At 39.8% G+C, this 23,359-nt stretch overlaps 1 long non-coding RNA gene across 1 annotated transcript in view; it reads right to left on the reverse strand.

Moving 5' to 3' along the window:
* The window catches only part of LOC142068562 (uncharacterized), an 80,568-nt gene that overhangs the window by 46,302 nt on the left and 10,907 nt on the right, over positions 1-23,359 (reverse strand). Inside the window, exon 3 of the long non-coding RNA XR_012664399.1 lies at positions 9,606-9,698. This is a non-coding gene — a long non-coding RNA (uncharacterized LOC142068562). The remainder of the gene's footprint in view (positions 1-9,605; positions 9,699-23,359) is intronic.

Genomic DNA, 23,359 nt, shown 5'->3' on the forward strand with positions numbered 1-23,359 from the left:
ACTTTATCGGTGGTGGCCAAGCAAAATCTCTGTGTATCTCAGCCAGCACCATGAGCATTTTGAAATATATTTGCAATCATAGTTTTTATTAAATGAACACTAATACATCAGGTATTTTCTTATAAGCACCCTATTGTACGATTTATGAAATGCCTATTAAAATGAGAATTTCTTTTGACCAATAATTGCCTTCAAAAATGTCATTTAGCCACCTTGTGTGTCTCTTCTGTGTCAAAGTTATAAAAGATATATTAGAAATGGAAAAGGTACAGAAAAGGGCAACAAAAATGATTAGGGGCATGGAAATGCTTCCATATGAGGAAAGACTAAGAAGACTAGGACTGTTCAGCTTGGAAAAGAGATGATTAAGTAGGGATATGATAGAGGTCTATAAAATCATAAATGGTGTAGAGACAGTGACCCCTTTACATAACACAAGAACCAGGGGGCAGATTTAATATAAATAAAAGAAAGTACTTCTTCACACAACTCACAGCCAACCTGGGGAACTCGTTGCCAGGGGATGCTGTGAAGGCCAAAATTGTATCTGGGTTCAAAAAAGAATTAGATATGTTCATGGAGGATAGATCCAACAGTGGCTATTAGCTAACATGGTCAGGAATGCAACTCCATGGTCTGGGTGTTCCCCTAAGTCTCTGATTGCCAGATGCTGGGACTGGACGACAGGAGATGTATACTTGATGATTGCCCTGTTCCATTCATTCCCTTGGAAGCATCTGACATTAGCCACTGTCAGAAGACAAGATACAGGGCTAGATGGACCATTGGTCAGACCCAAAAATGCCATTCTTATATATTTAAAGTAATCATCCTGTTAAGATAGGATGCTTTTCCAGTGTCTGAGCTTGGCGCTTGGATAGGAGCTAGATGGTGGAGACTCAGTCCAGAGAAGACAAAGATGATGCTGGTGAACTAAGATTATATGTGCACTGGTAGTCAAAGAGGGATGCCCATTTTTTGCTACCATGATTCACAATGTAATAGTCCTATTGATTGTCTCATCATCAGCAATGACCAGTAATTTTCTGGAAATCTTTGCTTGCCAAGTAGTTTGTGACCTTTCCTACTGGATGAGATCCTCTCCATACTTACCAATGAATCTGTCACTCACACATTGGATTCACTCTACATAGGATTGAAGACCACTTGGAAATGTCACCAAGTAGAGCAGTGTTTCCCAGACTTGTTCTGCTGCGTGTGCAGTGAAAGCCCCTGGTGGGCCGGGCCAGTTTGTTTTCCTGCCGCGTCCGTAGGTTTGGCCGATCATGGCTCCCAGTGGCTGCAGTTCGCTGCTCCAGGCCAATGGGAGCTGCTGGAAGTGGCTCGGGCTGAGGGACGTACTGGCCGCCGCTTCCAGCGGCTCCCATTGGCCTGGAGCAGTGGAAGCCACAATCGGCCGAACCTGAGGCCACTGGAAGCCACATTCGGCCGAACCTGTGGACGCGACAGGTAAACAAACTGGCTCGGCCCACTAGGGGCTTTCCCTTCACAAGCGGTGGAACAAGTTTGGGAACCGCTGAAGTAGAGAATAGAGCTGCCTGCTTCAATCCGGCAAGCTAATTCATGCAGACACACCCACGCACAGATCCTCTTGCAGGATTGAGATCTTAGAGGTGTTTCATGCTAATAAAGAACGAGGTCTGTCTGGAAAACAACAATCCTGTTTTGAAAAAAAGAAAAGACCCTGCAATTATGAAAATTGATTTTGTTCTGATGCAGAATGAAAGTGAGACTCTTTGAAAAATTCCTAAAAAAACCCAGAAACAGTGAGAAAGGCCCACCCACACCAGAAAAGCACTCACCTGTGGTGTACAAGATACAAATTAGCCAGCATGAGCGCTTGAACCTAGGCCTCAATTCGTTGAGGCGGGTTCCTTAGCCAGTAGGCTGTTGGTTATTCTGGGTACACTTACCGCCTTTAGAAACCTTTCTAAAGAAAGTTTAATCAAAATGCCCTTTATGATTTGGCCCTGTGTACATTAGACACCACCTATCTCCTGGGAGCTAAGATCAACTGGGATGCTCAAGTTAACAATCCCTCGTGCACATTGGGATCAGGAGAAGGTATTGTCAATGGAAGGCTCATTTCACAACCTCTCTACGGTAGTTATTCAGGCGTTTGCTGAGAAGGTTGGTTAAGTAGAGTGATTTTTTTCTCTTTTGTTTGTGGGTTCTTAAATGTCATTTTTGACCATTGAACTAATGTATTTTTAAATGTTACTGTTAGTGTGCTTAATGAGGCTGTAATAGAGGAATAACGTGTATATGAATGCCTTTAGGAGGTTTCTAATTTCTTTAATAGTCATAAACCCTGTACAATGAATGATGATGAAATGTCTTATTTTTATAACAGTCCCAGAAATCTAAGCTTCAGCCTGCCTTTTCCAAAGTTCCAGTTCTTTTCTGGAAATATTGCTGTGAATATTTCTTTCAGAAATGACTGTAATTAAAGGGGCATCATGAAGTTCAAATTTTGTCTCAAATTTAGGTATTGTAAAAAATAAAATTTTACAAAACCTAAAGACCCAATGAAAAAGGTTTCCATCAATTTGTTAAATACAAAGGAAAAAAAGGTGAAACAAACTGGAATTAACTAGAAATTGTCTAAGAAACAGAAGTGAAACTTGCTACTCTATTGTCATGCCAAGGATGAGAAAAATGCAAAATTAAAGAAACAGCATAAGCAGTGAAAAGTAAACTAGGCTCAATTTTTTCTTAAAATAAAGTACTGCACATTTTAACTTGTCAGAGTCTCTCTAAAATTGTTTATTAGTTCAGATTTTTGTCCTTTAGGCAAAATGCCTAAAACATTTGTAGACCTTCTACCTGTTTCCTCATGTCCCTGCAGTTTTCTGTCCCTGTTCAGCCCAAGTATACAGTTGACTTGCTATTGTGAGCCAGAAGACATTTAGAAAGTACGTTAGCAAGCAACTTGCAGGCGCACCCACCTCCCCATGTTTATTCATACAAAACAATGCAATGCTGTCTAATCTTGCAAGCAGAAAAGAATGTAAACACCAAAATATATTGTACCTTAAAAGAGGGCTCAACTCTATAAATCTCAAGGGGGACTCGGATTTAGGTAAGCATGAAAGGTTGCAATAATTAAAAAAAAAAAAGATATCTGCATAAACTTTCGGCTCCACAGAACTGAAATTTGTTGTATCACGTACTAAATACAAAGAACAAAAAACTTGCGTTTTCACTAATCTCCTATACCTCAAAAACTAGTGAGGCCCTGTCTTGACCTGCACAAAAGGTCTGTATTTCAGTCATATTAGCTCAGCTGAGCTACTGTAGCATGACTGAAAAGTCCTGTTAAAACACAGGCCTAGGCTAAAACATAGATAGCAAACACCTTCAGACCTGTTAGCTGGGTTAACACTAGCACAGGCTAACATGATTTACAAAACATTTTTTTGCCTGTCCAAACAGAGCCTAAAGCCAGAGATCAGTAGGATGTGAAACTAACAAGCCCCTTTAGTATAAAAATGGTGTAAATCTGCATTACCCTCATGGGTGCGAGTTTTCACTATTGCACTCTTATTTATACTCAATCCATTTTCCCTGTCCAATGGGCTAACAGGTAGTGTTCTACAACTTGTACTCTGCCCATCTACACAACACCCACAAAGTTGGTCACTCAACCACACTGATCCTCATCTCTTCACTGTCTTTTCAGACTGTGTTATGGTACAACTAGAAAAAATAAAAGATTACTTAAAACAACATTAAGGGCATGACCATCACAGGAGTAGGTGATTTCACAGACCATATACAGTGCCGCAATAATAATGATATATATGTTTATAATGGAACCATTCATTCGGAGGACCTGATTGAGAATCGTGTGCCAGTCATAACTCTGAATTTCTTTGCACTTATGGATATATATCAGATTTTTATTGTACACCCACTGTTGCTATTGTCAAGTGAAACTTTACTTCTGATCCCACATGCACCAGTCTGAAAATGTATCCCTTAACACTGTATTAACCATAGAATCATAGGACTGGAAGGGACTTCGAAAGGTCATCTAGTCCAATCTCCTGCATTCATGGCAGGATTACATATTATGTAGACCATTCCTGACAGATGTTTGTCTATCCTGCTCATAAAAATCTCCAGTGATGGAGATTCCACAAACTCCCTAGGCAATTTATTCCAGTGCTTAACCACTGAGACAGTTAGGAAGTTTTTCCTAATGTCCAACCTAAACCTCCCTTGCTGCAATTTAAGCCCATTGCTTCTTGTCCTATCCTCAGAGGTTAAGAACAACAATTTTTCTCCCTCCTCATTGTAGCAACCTTTTATGTACTTGAAAACTGTTATCATGTCCCCTTTCAGTCTTTTGTTGCTCTTCTCTGGAATTTCTCCAATTTGTCCACATCTTTCCTGAAATGTGGTGCCCAGAACTGGACACAATACTCCAGTTGAGGCCTAATCTGTATGGAATAGAGTGGAAGAATTACTTCTTGTGTCTTGCTTACAACACTCCTGCTAACATATCCCAGAATGATGTTCACTTTTTTTGCAACAGTGATCCACTGTTACGCCCAGATCCCTTTCCGCGGTACTCCTTCTGAGGCAGTCATTTCCCATTTTGTATGTGTGCAACTGATTGTTCCTTCCTAAATGGAGTACTTTGTATTTTTCCTTATTGAATTTCATCCTATTTACTTCCATTTCTCCAATCTGTCCAGATCATTTTGAATTTTAATCCTATCCTCCAAAGCACTTGCAACCCCTCCCAGCTTGGTATCATCTGGAAACTTTATAAGTGTACACTCTATGCCATTATCTGAATTATTGATGAAGATATTGAACATAATCAGGGCCATAACTGATCCCTGTGGGACCCCACTCATTATGTCCTTCCAGCATAACTGTGAACCACTGATAACTACTCTCTGGGACCGATTTTCCAACCAGTTATGCACCCATCTTATAGTAGCTCCATCTAGGTTGTATCATGCTTGTGTATGAGAAGGTCATGCAAGACAGTACCAAAAGTCAAGGTATACCACATCTACTGCTTTCCCCCATCTACAAGGCTTGTTACCCTGTCAAAGAAAGCTATCAGGTTGGTTTGACATGATTTGATCTTGAGAAATCCATGGTGACTGTTACTTGTCACCTTATTACCTTCTAGATGTTTGAAAATTAATTGCTCAATTATTTGCTCCATTACCTTTCTGTGTATAGAAGTTAAGCTGAGTGGTCTGTAATTCCCTGGGTTGTCCCGATTTCCCTTTTTATAGATTGTCACTATATTTGCCCTTTTCCAGTCTTCTGGAATCTCTCCGGTCTTCCATGACTTTCCAAAGATAATCACTAATGGCTCAGATATCTCCTCTGTCAACTCCTTGAGTATTGTAGGATGCATTTCATCAGACCCTGGAGACTTGAAGACATCTAATTTGTCTAAGTAAATTTTAACTTGTTCTTTCCCTATTTTAGTCTCTGATCCTACCTCATTTTCACTGGCATTCACTATGTTAGATGTCCAATCACCACCAACCTTCTTGATGAAAACCAAAACAAAGAAGTCATTAAACACCTCTGCCATTTGCACATTTTCTGTTATTTCCCCTCCCCCCCCATTGAGTAACAGACCTACCCTGTCCTTGGTCTTCCTCTTGCTTCTAATGTATTTGTAGAATGTTTTCTTGTTACCCTTTATGTCTCTTGCTAGTTTGATTTCATTTTGTGCTTTGACCTTTCTGATTTTGTCCCTACATACTTGTTTATTTGTTCATATTCATCCTTTGTAATTTGACCTAGTTTCCACTTTTTGTAGGACTCTTTTTTTTTTTTTAGATCACTGAAGGTCTCCTGGTTAAGCCAGGGTGGTCTCTTGCCACACTTACTATCTTCCCTACGCAGTGGGTTAGTTTGCTGTTGTGCCCTTAATTATGTCTCTTTGAAAAACTGCCAACTGTCTTCAATTGTTTTTCCCCTTAAACTTGCTTCCCATGGGATCTTACCTACCAACTTCCAGAGTTTGCTAATGTAACAATGTACCTACCAACTTCCAGAGTTTGCTAATGTAACAATGTACCAACTTCCAGAGTTTGCTTCTGCCCATCCGAGTTGGCAGCAACAAGGGCTGGGTTCAATATCTAGGGGTTCCATTCCAATATCACAATGCAAAACTGGCTCGAGCCCCCACCCAGTGACCTGGGAATATATACCACCCCCACTGGGCGCCTCTAACAGGCAATACTTCCCCTCTTGCAAGCACAGAGTCAGAGTGTAGCAAAAGCCTTTTAATAACAGAGGAAAACAAGGTGGCCTCATGTTGGGGAAACACCACCACAGGATTCATAACACAAAAGTCACCCAAAGTCCAACAACCCAAAAGTCTCTGTCCCTGGTCAGTGCAGCCCCAGAGTTCGAAAGTTTATCTGCAGAGTTTTACCTCCCAACCTGGGTGGAAATGGGGGGGGTTAAGAGGCACCTTACATGGTCCGAAGCCAACTGCCCCACCTCTCTGTAGGGCTGTGCTCCGCTCTGCTCTGCCAGCCGCTCTGCTCCACCCCACCCCACCAGCCATCCCATGAGCCGCTCCAGCCATCCCACAAACTGCTCTGCTCCACCAGCCGCCCCACTCTGCCCCTCCAGCCATCCCATTAGCTGCTCCAGCCATCGTGCAAACTGCTCTGCTATGCCAGCCACTCTGCTCTGCCAGCTGCTCCAGCTGTCCCACGAACTGCTCTGCAATATATCTTCAGCCCTCCCCCCACTACTTAACACAACACTCAGTGATTTCAGCTCTTTAGTGATTTCAGTTTGTAGTAGGGGAGCCTCAGTGCTGGTGCGCCATTGGCCCAAAGTGAATTCAGCTCAGCAGCCTGTAACTAGACTCCTAGTGGAATCAAAACTAGCTCTGATATTCCACAGTGGAGAAGGTACAGTTGGCATGTAGGACACCCACCAGGGCCCATACCACCAGGCATTAATACCTATCCCCAGCCTCTCTCGCTCTCAATTCACTGGGTTTTGGAACCCACAACCCTTGCCTACTGAGTGCTGCTTAGTTGATGGTGAGTCCCTCCATCATAACAAAAGGCCAAGTACAGTTCCACTGTCCTTGAGTCACATAATCAGGATAATAACAGTTTTTTCTTCCTGCCCCAATTACAAAGAAACTGGGGCTCCTACAGCAGCCAAAAAGACCATCTAGGCGGGGTGGGTGTCCCTATGCAAATGAGATCAGCCCCTGAAGTTCTTTTCCACAACCCACCACAACTTGCCACCAGATGTCAGGGTAGAGCTCATCCTGACTCTGCTTACACTAAAGTCTGCCTTCTTGAAATCAATTGTCTTTATTTTGATGTTCTCCCTCCTACCATTCTTTAGAATCATGAACTCTACCATTTCATGATTTATTTCACCCAAGCTGCCTTCCACTTTCAAATTCTCAACCAGTTCCGCCCTTTTTGTCAATATCAAATCTAGAACAGCCTCTCCCCTAGTAGCTTTCTGGAAAAAAAATGTCTCCAATACAGTCCAAGAACTTGTTGAATAATCTGTGCCGTGCTGTGTTATTTTCCTAACAGATGTATGAGTAGTTGAAGTCCTCCATCACCACCAAGTCCTGTGCTTTGGATGATTTTGTTAGTTGTTTTAAAAAGCCTCATCCACCTCTTCTTCCTGGTTAGGTGGTCTGGAGTAGACCCCTACCGTGACATCACCCTTGTTTTTTATCCCTTTTATCCTTACCCTGAGACTTTCAACAAGTCTGTCCCCTATTTCCATCTCAACCTCAGTCCAAGTGTATATATTTTTAATATATAAGGCAACACCTCCTCCCTTTTTGCCCTGCCTGTCCTTCCTGAGCAAAATGTACCCTTTGATACCAATATTCCAGTCATGCATATTATCTCACCAAGATTCTATGATATCAATTATGTCATAGTTGTGTTTATTTATTAGCATTTTGAGTTCTGCCTGCTTGTTCCCCATAGTTCTCGCATTAGTATACAGATATCTAAGATGCGGATTTGATTCCTGACCCCCAGTTCTGTCTGGTCTCTTCTTTGTCCCTGCTATAACAGCCCATGCTCCCCCCAAATTCCCACCCTTCTCCCTGGTCTCCATGTTTTTGACTTACCTGTGGGCTTTGATCACCTGCTCCCTTCAAACCTAGTTTAAAGCCTTCCTCACTAGGTTAGCCAGTCTACTAACATGAATCCTGCCTATTACAATATCCTACAATGAAAGTGAAGTTTACTTAATTATTAAAGGCCACAAATAAACATTGAAGTTGTCAAGTTTCTTTTCCCACTCTGAACTCTAGGGTACAGATGTGGGGACCTGCATGAAAGACCACCTAAGATTATTCTTACCAGCTTAGGTTAAAACTTCCCCAAGGCACAGATTTCTTTCTTGCCTTGGGAACCAGCTTAGGTTAAAAACCTGATACACTGCCACCACCAAGCGATTTAAACAAAGAACAGGGAAAGAGACCACTTGTAGACGTCTTCCCCCAAAATATCCCCCCAAGCCCTACACCCCTTTTCCTGGGGAAGGCTTGATAATAATATCCTCACCAATTGGTACAGGTGAACACAGACCCAAACCCTTGGATCTTAAGAACAATGAAAAATCAATCAGATTCATAAAAGAAGAATTTTATTTAAAGAAAAGGTAAAAGAATCTCCACTGTAAAATCAGGATGGTAAATCATTTACAGGGTAATCAGATTCAAAACATAGAGAATCCCTCTAGGCAAAACCATAAGTTACAAAAAGACACAAAACCAGGAATACACATTCCTCCAGCACAGCGAATTTACAAGCCAAAAAACAAAGCAAACGTAATGCATTTTCAGCTAGATTACTTACTAACTCTACAGGAGTTGGAGAGCTTGCATCCTTGATCTGTTTCCGGCAAAGGTATCACACAGACAGACAGACAAAAGCCTTTTTCCCCCGCTCCAGATTTGAAAGAATCTTTTCCCCTCATTGGCTATTTTGGGTCAGGTGCCAGCAAGGTTACCTTAGCTTCTTAACCCTTTACAGGTGAAAGGCCAAGAGGGCTTTTATAGATAGCACTGTATAGAGAAAGGTGGTTACCCTTCCCTTTATATTTATGACAGGAGTCAAAGGGTATATTAAGGTTTTGGGCCAGATTGGCAAACACCTACTCATGTGATTCCAATTAACTATTCAAAGCTACTCGTGTCCTTTCGTGATTTCAGGATTGGGCCCTCAGAAAGTAGAGCCCCACTTCCATATATTTGCTATACATACTGCTTTACAGAAAAGAGAAATGCTCACAAAATTAGTGCTTATGCTGTAGTACATATGGAGAAATATTTGTAAAGGTATTAGTATGCACCGCTCTGTAGATTCTTCTCATACAAGGGCCGAAGAGGGAGGTCAGCAAGACAAGACTCATACTTTTTTTCCACTGACAATCACTGTCGCAGAAGTTACAGCCACACATCTGCTATTTTTTCTGGCAGTCAGAATTCCAGAAGTGCACATTCTTTTGCAGTATGAGCTGCCTATCAGCCAGAACAGGGACACAGGCCCATACAATTTTAAAGATTTAAATACAAATATTTTCCTTTTTACTTGCTCAGGTGTTTTGAGTCTCTTGTGGTGAAATAAATCTGCTGGTTCTTCAGTCTTCCAAGGACCACCTCAGCAAAATGAGATATAGGGTTTCTAAAAGAAAAACAAACAGAAAAAATAAAACAAAAATACGAAATCAAGAAAATAAACAAATTAACCAACACACACACACACACACACACACACCGGCCTTTTAATACATCATGATTAGTTGGGTTTTTTTGTTTTTGTTTTTTAAAGGCACAGATATTTTATCCCAAATTAGCTGAGCTGGGTTTGAAAGAGATGCTGGGGGAATGGAAAAATTTAAACAAAAGTATATTTTGCAGGGATAGAGTAGCCTGTTAATAGTTCTAGGGGAGGCAGGCAATGCTGTGTGTGGACTCTGGCTACATTAAAGTTATTTTAGACAAGGTGGTCTCACCCGATTCCCTTAGAGACCCCTGGTGCTACAATACATTTTGACAAGTCACCTTTAAGGCAAACAAGCATGATTTGTTTTCATGAACTCTATTCTTACACTCCTGTATCCTAAGCTGTAATTATTCAGTGATAGTCTGTCACTATTATTCTGTTTCAGACACATCCAATTAAAAATAGTGGCTTGGTTCATAGTTCTCTTGTGGGTTTTATTCCCCTCAAATAAAGTTCTTAATTTAGCTTCTGTTGGGCCTAGAACACATCACATTATCTGAACAAGGCAAATTCATGATTCAGAACATAATCATATCCAAGCAGGCTGTTCGAACTAATCTGATTAGTTCTGACAAGCATAACACGAATCAGTGTATGTCTGGTTAGTATTGTGCTCCTGTTTTTGTGTTCTTCCTGTTTAAACTAATAACTACTTTGCTAAAACATTTGGAAAATGCTTCTTTGGCCTAAATCCACACTTGAACTGTACATATTCATCACTTCACTTTTCTTTAAACATTTCCCTGTCCTTTTCCGACTTCCTTCATCTTATATGCTTTAGTGAGACTTAGTAACTTTACTCCCTTTGCAGGAACTGTGACTGGCTCTGCCTGATGTAGTATAGTTATTACAATACAAATATCTTGCTTAGCGAAATATATCCTCTAAAATGGAAGGTAATAGGAGAATGGAACCTAGGGAATTTCCAGTGTCTTTGCCTCTGCAGCCCTGGGCCTGTGGAATATCCTCTTTTCCAGTGTCTGTAACACTCAGAAGATGTACTTTGTTTAAAAAGATAGATATGGATCAGCTCTCATTTATCTGTACCACTTCAGGCACTTTAACTGAAACATATTGAATAGATGTGTATTATGGCGACAATATTACAACATATGGGTCATTTTTCTCCCTACAAAACATATGGGCAAAAGTTGACTTGTAAAACTTAACTTATTCCAAAATCAGTTTATGAAACCTATGTTCGAGTAACATTAGGGTATGGGCTACAGCTTTATAATTACTGATTAATTGTACTAATAGTCTCAGTGATATACAGATAGAGAGGATGCACAATCTTAGCCACACAGGGCTCAAACTCAAACACATATAGACCCTGATAAATTCCAAACTCAAAATGATGCAGTTTTTCCTTTTTAAAAATAAAATGTCTTTGTTTAACTGACCATTACTGAAAGCTTAATGGAAGGATTGTGTTTTAAGAAAGGGATTTAAACGAAGAGGGAGTGATTATATTACAAACAAGATGGGCATAAGGGACAGAATGGGAGAAGGCATGTAGATGAGATTGGTAGAAGGATTCAAAGGGATAAATTAGGCTTGGGTGCAGCAAGCTGAAAAAATAATGGGACATGCTTAAAACTAAGCATATGCTTAAGTGCGTTACTGGACTGGGTCCTTGAAGAACAAAACAGATTTTGGATTAACTTCACCCTTGCAATTTTCTGTGCCAGATTTTAGCGTCAAATATTTAAGGTTTTATCTGTAAGGCCCTATGCCTTTACGCACAGTAACTAATATTTGTTTTCACACAGTGTTCAGACAAATTTTAAGGACAGAACATTTATCTAATTGAACTCCAGGCCTGATCCTCAGTCCTGATCCTCAGAAAAACACCCTGGGATATATAAAGCCACTAAGCAAGAAAGCCTGTCTTGAAATATTTTTTAGATTTCTTTCCAAAGAGTTATAACCAATAGGACAGTACAAAAAAAAGTTACTGTAAAGGTACAATATGGTTAAGTCAGTAGGAGCCCAATGTTATTTTCAAACAAAGCTATTTTTTATAGATTGGCCCTTTTAAGATGCTGTTCTTGAGCACCATAGTCAATAAAGCTCTGTTCTTTAATTATTAAACACCCTCAAAAATCTCTCAGGCAACTAAGGAAAAGTACCATACTGAATATTTCTCTGTGGATCCCTGCAGAAGAGATAGTTGTTATGCTGTGCAATAGCTCTGACTTTTGCAGTCTGTGTTAATTGCACATATTTTAAACCAAACAGAATGTTTCATCTCTTGGTCAATATTAGATTTCACTCCTGCAAACAGCTGGAAGAATGGCAGGAGTTTGGGCTTTGAAATACTTATTGTTGAATTATCTTTAGGTCCTTCTTTTAAAAGTTAAACACATTAGAAGTTCAAAAATGAGTTGAGTGTTGGCAAGAATATACTCTGCACCTTACTACATTTTACAAACTACGATCCATTTTAATGTCTGATATCATATATATCAATGTCAATTTCCACTTCAATATGCTAAGAAGCTAAGATGTGGGCTTACATTTTTAACAAAAGCCAGTAACAAATAACAATCTCAATAGCCTATATCACTCAGAAAATCATCTAACCATATTCCAGATTTTACATTCTTAGAGAGCCTTTGCTGCCAATGTTTGGTACATAGCCTTAAGTCTTGTGTCATTGTGCCTTAGTGTGTCGCAGCTGAAGATGCCAGATTCAGGACAAACTGCTGAGAAATATGGCAGACTTACCCCACACTAGTAGTTATTCGATCATTAGATATACCAAGCCAATGACAAAACTAAACTTCTGAGTCACCACACTGGTTAACAAGAAGTTAAAAATGCAGTCTTCTTAGGTATTCCAGCACTTATTTCACCACCTAGACACTAGACTTTATGGTGAATAGTTATTGAAAACCAATTTAATCAAATAAGGGGGCTTCTGATCTCAGAAGATTAGCCACATAGCCAGGTCATTATATAACTCACATCTTACCCAATAATCACATGGTTTTACTAACTAAAATCTAAAGGTTTATTTAAAAGAGAAGAAGAGAGTTAAAATGGTTAATAGATCATGTACAACAATAATGGCAATGTTCTTATACCAGAATTATAGCAGTGATGTTATAGACTGCTGGCTTGTAAAATCTCTGGTAACTTCCTAAAGATTGGAATGGACTCCAATGGTCCTCTGTCCATAGTTCAAATATGCTCCTTTTATTGTTAATCCACAGTCCGGGGAATCCGAGCAAAAAAGAGGCAACATGGAGATGTTTCAAGGGTCTTTTATACCCTCTACCATGTACTTGGAATTTTACTGTCCCAAAACAGAGCTTACAGCACAGTTTGTGGAAAACAAGATGGAGTCCAGGGTCACATGAGCAAGTCACATGCCCTTACATGGCTTGCTAATGCATAGGGGCAGCCATTATGCATATTTTGGCTGGGGCATCCACAGGAAGGCTCACCAGGTGCGACAGGCTTCTTCTTTGGCCCATGGTTAGAATGAACTGTCCTAATGGGCCATCAAACTTGAAGAGTCATTCATAATGTGTGGCCAGAGCATATGTAAATTATCTTGTGGGTGTTACTCCATGAACCATACCATGTAACCATAGATTACACAGCCAATATTCAAAACTTCAGATACAGTGATGATACATGGATTTAAACAAGATAACCATATTTAGCAAATATTAACTTTTCTGTTGATACCTTACATGATATATTTTGTATAAGTTTGTCACAATTGTCTAACAGTGGTAATATTAATTATATAATGGTCATATTTCAATCATACAGCATCACACCTTAGCTTTTCAGGAAAACCATTGGTGACACCATAAGGAGAGATTTCATGGGGTGGGCAATTAACACAATTTGTGGGGGAAGAGTCAACATGGCTTTTGTAAAGGGAAATCATGCCTTACCAATCTATTAGAATTCTTTGAGTGGCAGTCAACAAACATGTGGACAAGGGGGATCCAGTGGATATAATGTACTTGAACTTTCAGAAAGCCTTTTACAAGGTCTCTCACCAAAGACTCTTAAACAAAGTAAGCAGTCATGGGATAAGAGGGAAGGTCCTCTCATGGATCTGTAACTGGTTGAAAGATAGGAAACAAAAACTAGGAATAAATGGTCAGTTTTCAGAAAGGAGAAAGATAAACAGTGGTGTCCTGCAAGGATCTGTACTGGGAGCAGTATGGGCATAAATGATCTGGAAAAAAAGGGTAAAACAGTAAGGTGGCAAAATTTTCAGATGATACAAAATTTCTCAAAATAGTTAGATCGAAAGCTAACTGCAAAGAGTTTCAAAGGAATCTCACAAAACTGGGTGACTGCATTTATCAGCATTGAATTTCATCTGCCATTTTGTTGCTCAAAGCAAGGCACATTAGAAACAATAATCCTAACTATACGTACAAAACGACAGGATCTAAATTAGCTGTTACCACTCCAGCAAGAGATCTTGGAGCCATTGTGAATAGTTCTCTGAAAACATCTGCTCAATATGCAGCAGCAGTCAAAAAAGCTAACAGAATGTTAGGAACCATTAGACAAGGGATAGATAAGAAGACAGAAAATATCATAATGCCACTATGTAAATCCATGATACGCCCACAACTTGAATACTGCGTTCAGTTCTGGTCACCCCATTTCAAAAAAGATATATTAGAATTGTAAATGGTACATAGAAGGGCAACAAAAATGATTAGGGGTATGGAACAACTTCCATATGAGGAGAGATTAAAAAGATTGGGACTTTTCATACTGGAAAAGGGATGAGTAAGAGGGGATACTATAGAGATCTATAAAGTCATGAATGGTGTGGAGAAAGTGAATAAGAAAGTGTTATTAACTCCTTTGCATAGCAGAAGAACCTGGGGGGTCACCCAATGAAATTAATACACAGCAGGTTTGAAACAAACAAAAGGAATTTCACACAACGTACAGTCAACTTGTGGAACTCATTGCCATGGGATATTGTAACAGGGTTCAGAAAAGAATTAGATAAGTTCATTGAGGGCAGGTATATCAATGGCTATTAGCCAAGATGGTCAGGGATGCAACCCCATGCTCTGGATGTCCTTAGCCTCTGACTGCCAGAAGCTGGGAGTGGATGACAGGGGATCATTCAATGACTTCCTGTTCTGTTCATTCCCTCTGAAGCACCTGACATTGGTCACTGTTGGAAGACAGGATACTGGGCTAGATGGACCATTGTTTTTACCATCTATGGCTGTTCTTATATTCATATTTGCTTAGGACTAGATTGTGACATGAATTGCGTATCCACATACGGGATTAAGAGAAAGTAAAATTCCCTCTAATGCTCCTACGTGGATTACAGAGACCATGGGCTCATAATGCAGAAGTAAGCAGAGCTATTCACTTACCAGTAGACTATTGGGGCATGTAAATAAAGACAACAGAGACTAGGAAAATAAGAGAAATGTTTAAAAATGGCATTCGCTGTTCAAGCGTAAAATGAGAGTGAGCTAAGACAGAGCAACATTCAAGCATTATTCCTTCCTCCTATGTTGTTCTCTCTCATCAAGCCCTTCCTGAAAGTAGTGTTCTCTACGTTCCTGTACTATAGTAGTGCTGCCTGTTGGGATGCTCTTTATTTTAGCAAATGGTGCCGGACATTTCTGAAAATCAGTGGGGGGAGAATCCCCCTCCCACACACACACACCCTTTAAATCAATTATTTGATTCTGTAGTCCTCAGTCGGGCAAAATCCACATGGATTTCAATGTGATTTGCGCCTAAGGCAGTGATTCTCTTCCTTTTCTGTACTGTCACTTTTGCAACAAGAAAAAAAGCTGCAGGACCCATCTAAGCAACAAAGCAAGGGAGGGTGGTTGCAATCCACCGAAAAAACTCTTCACAATCACCACGTTGACAATTCATGATGGAATGGTCTGATCCAACACCCACAGAAGTCAACGTAAAGACTCCTATTGATTTCAGCGAGCTTTGGATCAGGGCTAAAGATAGGACTGCACTATTGCAACCCAGATCTCAAGAGCCTGAACTATACATGTCCTGCTGAAAAGGCTGTTGTCACATTGCTCTCACCTCAGTGAGATCAACCCTTCAGGCAGACTAGGAATCAATTTCATTGTGCTGAGACCTTTCCTCAACAGTAGGACTTGTCTGCTCCAAAAGCTGGTGGAATTAATATTGTATCTGTGAGGAAGATGATTTTTTAAAAAAAGGTCAGGGAAATTGGAACTTGACAGCTGTCTCAAGAAATTTTTACCAAAGCTATTGTGAGAACAGCCATCATTTCCTTGTTAATGACTTCTATTTTTAGATCACAAATGGCTTTGTAAGTAACTAGTGCACACATCTTCTGTGAACAGGATCTAGCTAACCAGATTAACACAGTTATAAGGTAAAGTGAAAGAGGAGGGAAGTAGCTAGCTTTCATAGCTCATTGATGGGATGTTTGTCCATATGGTTCAGGAAGATATGAAGAGATTTGTTTTGTTTTAAAGCTTTTCAAATCAAGCAGGCAGGTTCCCTAACATTGAGATTTTAATAGCTTTGTACTGTAAAATCAGGAGATTTTGGAGTCTGCTTATTGTGATTTTGTTGATAATTAACAATGGGTGGACCTTAAAGGGTTAGTATAACCAAATGAATACTCTATGGGGCATGATACTAAGGCAGGAAAACTCCCATTGACTGTAGTGGAATATTGTCCTTTCTAGGAACTATGGGAGATGGCTCAAAACCATTGGAATTCATTAGAATTTTAAGGCACATTCAAAACACACGACAGCCTCTGTCGGTTAGAATCCTTGAAGTAAGTTGTTGTAAGGGGTTTCGTAGGCTCCTTTTCTTCCTACCTGTGGTGCCAGATGATTTTGTTTACCCATTTATGAAAAGTGTACCAACACCATACCATTCAATACCTGCATTAGGCCCAGTCCTTCAAGATAATGAGTACCCTCAACACCCACCAAAATCAGTGGAAGGTGAGAGGGCCTAACCCCTCAGTGTATCAGACCCAGTACTTTCCAGGAAGGCTTTCTGTTTGTTTGTTTGTTTGTTTAATATAAGTAACACTTCACTTTTCATTAAGTATAAAGGCATTTTTAATGGCAAGGCTTTTGTTTTAAACTTTGCTTCGTGCCATTTTAAAAAAACATGGTAGTGAATTTCATTTCTAAGATACTGACCTGTTGTGTGTGTGAGTGTAAAGGGTGGGATTAAACTATTGTCTGGCTAGAGTTTTGACATATGGTGAGAAGTTTTTGCCATCAAACATTAGCTGAATGACGAAGATTGTCATTTCCATTTTTAAACTCTGCTTAAAGACAGTGACTGGGAGGTGGGGAACATTACCATTGGTTTATGGCTTTTCCTAAGATTATCAGGCCAAATTATCCCCACTCATGCTAAATTCTTTTTCCACCATAGTGCTGGGTTTGCCCCCCTGTGGAAAAGGCTGCAGGGTGTACTCCCAACCCTGGTGGATTTCCAGGGATTTCCATGGAAGGCCAGTGACTCACACTGGCTCTGACACCCACTACCACCCTCATCTCCCTGGCAATGTGACTTCATTGAAACCCTACTACAAGACTCCCCCAGTGGCAGTGGCCCCTGCATGGATGCTCTCTCTGAAGTTTTTTTCTGAGGATTAGAAGGAAGTACAATGTGTATCTCTGCCCCCTATCACAGCTGGGGCGTTGGACACAGAGAAGCATCCGTTATATCCATGCACATTATTAACACCACTTTTCCTCCTGGAATGGATGCACTGTACATTGTAACTTGCTTCTCCCATTGTTGCAGTAGATTTCTGCAGTTTTTTGCCCTCTGAGAATATTTTGCTACAAACAGAGGAAGCTGCTCAACCTCAGTTACATGTAACAGAATGAGGGCAGATGAAAAGTAACCTCGTAGTTTCTGATGGCATATGAAAAACTGGAACACTTCCAGGAGAGCCTGACCCCACTCTCCCAATGAATTCTATGACAAAACTACTTTTGACTTTACTGGAAGTATAACAGGCCTCAAGTTTGATTGTAAATAACCCAGTTTCATCTGATTCTAGAAATGTCATGGGATATTTTTTAGCAATGTCTGTTCTAAGTGTTGTCATGCTGCATGACACTATATTTAATTTTCTCTATGTGCAAGATTCAGATTCACCTCCAGAATTTTCAAAACAAGGGGCCATAGTGTGCTGTTAGTTTTAAAGCACAACTCCTTGAAATCAGTGGTGAGTTCTGCTTAAAATCTGATGGTGTGGTATAGCTTAAGGGCAGAAATATATCATTTAAGATTTGTAACTTTCTCTAAATCCAAAGAGCTATAAAACACACCGATTCCTGTGAATAAAAGAAATGTAAAATACTGAGGCTCACCTGTCTGTGTTTTATTTTATTAATCTCCATAATTATTTATATAATATAAATAATTATGGAGATTAATAAAATAAATAAAATATATAAAATTTAAAAATAGAGCTTATGAGAAAAAAATCTTCTAGGAAGATGAACACACATCCTGCATCAGTGATAGTTTATTGAGAAGACAAATGATGTGTTATCTGCTCCATAGAAAAAGACACCCAAAAAGGCACTCTAAAAATGAACAAACCTTTTAACCGATGATGTTATATAGCTTACAGATTCATACAATACTTGTCAGAACAATGTTGCACAGAAATCTACATCCAACATTCATAAATATTTTCCGTACATGACCAGAGGGATTAGGAACTGCACTGAAACAGAGAAAACAGGCTTGTTATTTACAAAAAAAAAAAAAAAGAGTCTAACTTGTTCACCAAAACATGTGAGTTTTATTAAAATCATTTGAAATGGAGCCAGCTTATGTTATGGTTTCATTAACCCTGATCTCAAATTTCAGACGCTTATAAGGTTTTGTTTTAGGGATTTTTTTCCTAGCAATGGTAACACTTAAACAGCTCTGAATTAGGGTTTGGTTCAGATAAACATTCAGAAATACAGATGCTTATTCAAACTTCTTGAGTCTGCCAAACTGGGCTAGAAATCTCCCAAGAAAAAACAAACCTAGTGACACTTTTGGTGTACTTCCAGGCCCAGCTGGAATTGGGGAGGACATACAACAGGGCGGAAGAGGGGGAAGTGAAGGAGGTAAAAACATTTAGCTGAGTATTTCAAAACCTCAGAAAGAAGTTGAGTTTAGTTTTACAAATGGAGGAATTTTCGCATTTGTACTAAGAGGGGGATGAGAAGTGAGTGCCTGGTTGTAGGTGGAGAAGTGGGGATAAAGAAACTGGTACCCACATATATTTGAAAGTATAGAAATTCAGAGTTAAAACAGTCAAAACTACCTTAACTCTTCTCCCCACGCTTAGGAAGATGGGAGTCTGATATTGCTTTTTCTTTGGAAATGTGTACGACTGACCATTGAATTTATATTTGATTTTTTAAAAATCTGTCTCTCATTCTTGATGTGATGGTTTGCTATCACCATTCTGACTCTGTTCAAGCAAATTCTCTGATCTCACAGACAGCTTTGTGCATAAGCTGAACCAATCATAACGATGTGTGAACACTGTGATTGGTCACATTGTTGCATATCATTTTCCTGCACTTGGGGCAGGAATGGAATGAGGGAAGGGTTCTGTTCACAGCATACACACAGAGAATTTTGATGGAAACATAAAAGACTCCCACTGGAGATTGTACCATACTACTACTTTATTTCTTAGTATTCAGAATAACACACATGAACCCCAAAACAGAGAGAGACAAAGCAGGCTGCTCCCTAAAACAGAGAGTCAGAACTCATCCCCCCCCCCACACACACACTTTACTCTTTACACTTTACTCTGCTGGCTTTCTGCATATTGACTCTGGATTGTGTGCTTTCTTACAGAACCCCTACCCTGCAAGCAGAACAGTAAATTCCTTAGGTTTTAAAGTGATGGCTTGTAGTTTTTACAGTTTTCAATACAACACAGGAAACAAAAGGCCAGGCCCAGCTGTAATTCAGAGCAGACTCAAGGCTACTCTAATATATACTCTGCTTCCTATGATTCCCTATGGGGTCTGGTAAGTAGAGAATAGCCCTGTCCTCTCCATCTACCTAGTACTTATGTCAGACACGCCCTTTATGCTGGGGCTGGAAGCAGAGCTTGTACATTCCTTATATTGACTCTATGCCAAATGGGGAGACATTTCTACCCCATTTACTGTAACTGAGAAGTGGATACATTTTCTCTGTGTTTAATAAGGCTGAGATTGTTGGCTGAATATGGAATCACAGGGCTCAATTTGGTTAGTCAATCACTGTCTTGGGGCACGGGAGGTGGAGAGTCAAAGAAAAATCAGAAACTTGGGCCTGTGGGAGAAATGATCCTGAAGGAAGTTGGGGAAGCTCCCAATTTTATAGGCTTGGTGGAAACCATGCATAATTTCAGTGTTTCAGATGAGTTTTCCAGATTTCACAACTCCCACTGAATCTCAGTGGGGTGAAAGCGCTTTAGATCCAAAATGGAAAAAAAGATCTGTACAAATCTGTAGCTGCCAGTCTTAACACAGCTCCAGTCTGAATCAACTTAGGGAAGATTCTCATTATTTCATGTAGGAAACAAGTTTCACTTCATAATTGTTTCCAAATGCATTAAGCAGACTGTACTTTTGTCAAATGGCAGAGATTCATTCTACAAAAACCACCAAGAGAACTCAAGCAGATCAGCAGCACAGAATATATTTTAATTTGCTGCAGCTGAGAATAAAGGCTTGCTAGTGGTAGGAGTAAGCTGGTTTTCTTCTGAGTGATGGGGAAAACGTGCGTTTTTTATTTATTCGTTCACTTTTTGTTAGTACAATGGGGCATGCTTGTAGCGAAGTTTGAGAAATAATAAGATTTACTGATCTTTTATGCGTCGTCAGCACAAGACAAACATATTACAGTTAGGACAAAAGGCTGGTTTAAATTTCTCACTTTTCCATCTTTTTTGTGAGCCTTGAAAGTAGCCACTTTTTAAAAAATTTGGTTGTTGTTTCTCAATACAAGTTCTGACCCTGCAATTGAATACGAACAGATGGGCACCTGCAGAGTCTCAATGATTTCTATAGGCAAGAGGGACTGCCCATGTGCTTCCAGACAGTTTGTTATAGCTTTTATTGGAGAGAAAGCCGTAGTTCAGGTTACATTCTAACTTCCATTCTAAGCGCCTCTTTTGAATCTTTCACAGCTTTCTCAGAAATTGTCCTTTGGAGCAAAGGTTTCCATGCTTGGTCTCTCAGTCCAAAGGCAATTCTTTTGTTTTGAAGTTTAAGCCAAATCTCTTAAGTTCTGTGTAGGTCAAAAGCTTGTCTCTTTCACCAACAGAAGTTGGTCCAATAAACGATGTTACCTCACCTACCTTGTCTCTAAGCATTTGTCATTAGTGAATGGGGAAAAGATTACCCTGTCCATTAAAGAGGATGGCTCAGACATTTTTGCTTACCAATTACTCAAAATAATAATAGTGAATAATGCAGTCACCCCCATCCCCCTGATGATACAGGCTTTATACCATATCGTCACATAGGATGAAATCCTGATCCCATTGTAGTCAATAAGAATTTTGCTATTGATGTCAGTGGGGTCAGGATTTTTCACTCAGAGTCTTTATATACCTTCTGATCAAAACCACATATTGCCTATTATCTGGTTAAACTTCATTTATTTTGAATATACAGTCTGATTATAAAAGACACTGTTAATTGATAAGTACTCAGTAACGTGATAGGTCCAGCCCTGCGGTCACTGGAGTGAGTGGCAAATCTCCCATTGACTTCAATGGTTTTAAGACTGGGTCTAATTTCATTTAAAAGGTAAAGTTCAATTGGGAAATAAAATGCACGATGTAATTCTTTTTATCATTCAAGTGGCTCTGGAAAATACTGATTTTTATGCTTTTACAGGACATACACACACAAAATAATCTATCAGCCAGCTGTACTAACCATAAATTTCTAATCAAGTGAAAAAATGAACCTTTGAAATGAATATTCTGCCACTCTACACTAGATATATTCATTTGACAAAGGTTTTCTTTGATAAGTAATCCATAAAAATCAATCCTTCATGTGGACTATATTATGAATAAGACAGTGAGTTTGATGCTTCTTCTCATGTCAGCTGAGCTGTTATTATGTTACTATTTATTTTTTGTACTGTGGTAGCACCTAGTTGCTCCAGTCTCATTTTGCAAGGCACTGTTCTAACACACAAAAAAGATAATCTCTGCCCTGAAGCACTTACAGCAAGTGGAGATACATAACTGTAGAATTTAAACACTCATATGTATGTGTTTACATTGCAACTCTATCCTATCCTGGCCCTACTATCATTAGTGGTTGGGGGCCATCCAGTTGCAATCCTACCAGAGGAAATGCACAAGCTGTCTGAGGGGCCACCAGAGGTCGAGCCAGCAATGGACACGGCTGCACTATAATACATCTTTATCAATTTGATAATCAAAATGTATATGCTAGTCAAAAGTTATGGAATTGTCAATGACAAATATCACACACCAACCCCAAATAAACTCTTAATGGCCTAGATCCATAGCTCTATTGGGCGTGACTGGAGGAAGGAAATGCAAATCTGGAGGGAGGCCTACACCAGCTCTACATTGCCTTGGAATCCCTCCTACCCATTTAGGGAAGTTTTATAGCACCAAAAAAGGGGACAGAGAACTGGAGGGAGTTTGGGCCAATGATTTTACAGTACAAGGTAGTTCCTCATGGAGCTGAAAGCCAATGGTCACAGAATCCTCCCCCCTCATCATTATTTGTTAAAACTGTCTGCACGGTGAGCTCTCATTTTTTGTAGAGAGTTATTATAAAGTTGTGACACTGTGACAGGCACCTCTCTCTTCAGACTGTTTACTTTTTTGCAGTGTTACAAAACCAATTGAATATTTATGAAATACATAGAAAGGAAAAAGAAGAAAGAATACTGTACATACTTTGGCCCTGATTCAGCAAAGTACTTAAGCACTTTTCTACCTCTAAACTAGTGAGTAGGCCCACTGATGCTTAAACTTATGCAACATGCTAAATTGAGGCTAAATTACTGTAACTGAATGCAAGTTACATGAGCATGCAACATATGGTGAAACTTGTCTTCAAGTAACCATCCAAAGGATGCAGAAAAAAATTGGCTGCCCGGTAAAAGTGATCTTAAAAGGCCTGATCTTGCACCATTTAATCAATGAGAGCTTTGCCATTACTTCAACGGGTGCAGGATCAAGCCCTAACCAAAGACCTAAAAAAGTTGTACTAGAAACCTTGGTGTAACAGCCAGGAAAGGATTAAAGGTTGCCTAGGTATGACTTCCTTCAGGACATTGAGAGAGGAAAAGCAGGAAAGGCCTCTTGGGACTGCCACCCGCGTTAGCCAGGGGAATGGTTTTGTTTTGTGTTCCTTCATGGGGTTTTGAATAATAAATTGTGCCCCAAGACAAGGGCCTGGAACAACCTGAGTCATGGCACCGGTTCTTTCCTGATGAAGCAGCCCACCAGCTTCAAATGGGACACTCTGAAGTGGCTACTTAAATAAGAGAAC

The sequence above is a fragment of the Caretta caretta genome, chromosome 11, assembly GCF_965140235.1.
Source record: "Caretta caretta isolate rCarCar2 chromosome 11, rCarCar1.hap1, whole genome shotgun sequence".
NCBI lineage: Eukaryota > Metazoa > Chordata > Testudines > Cheloniidae > Caretta > Caretta caretta.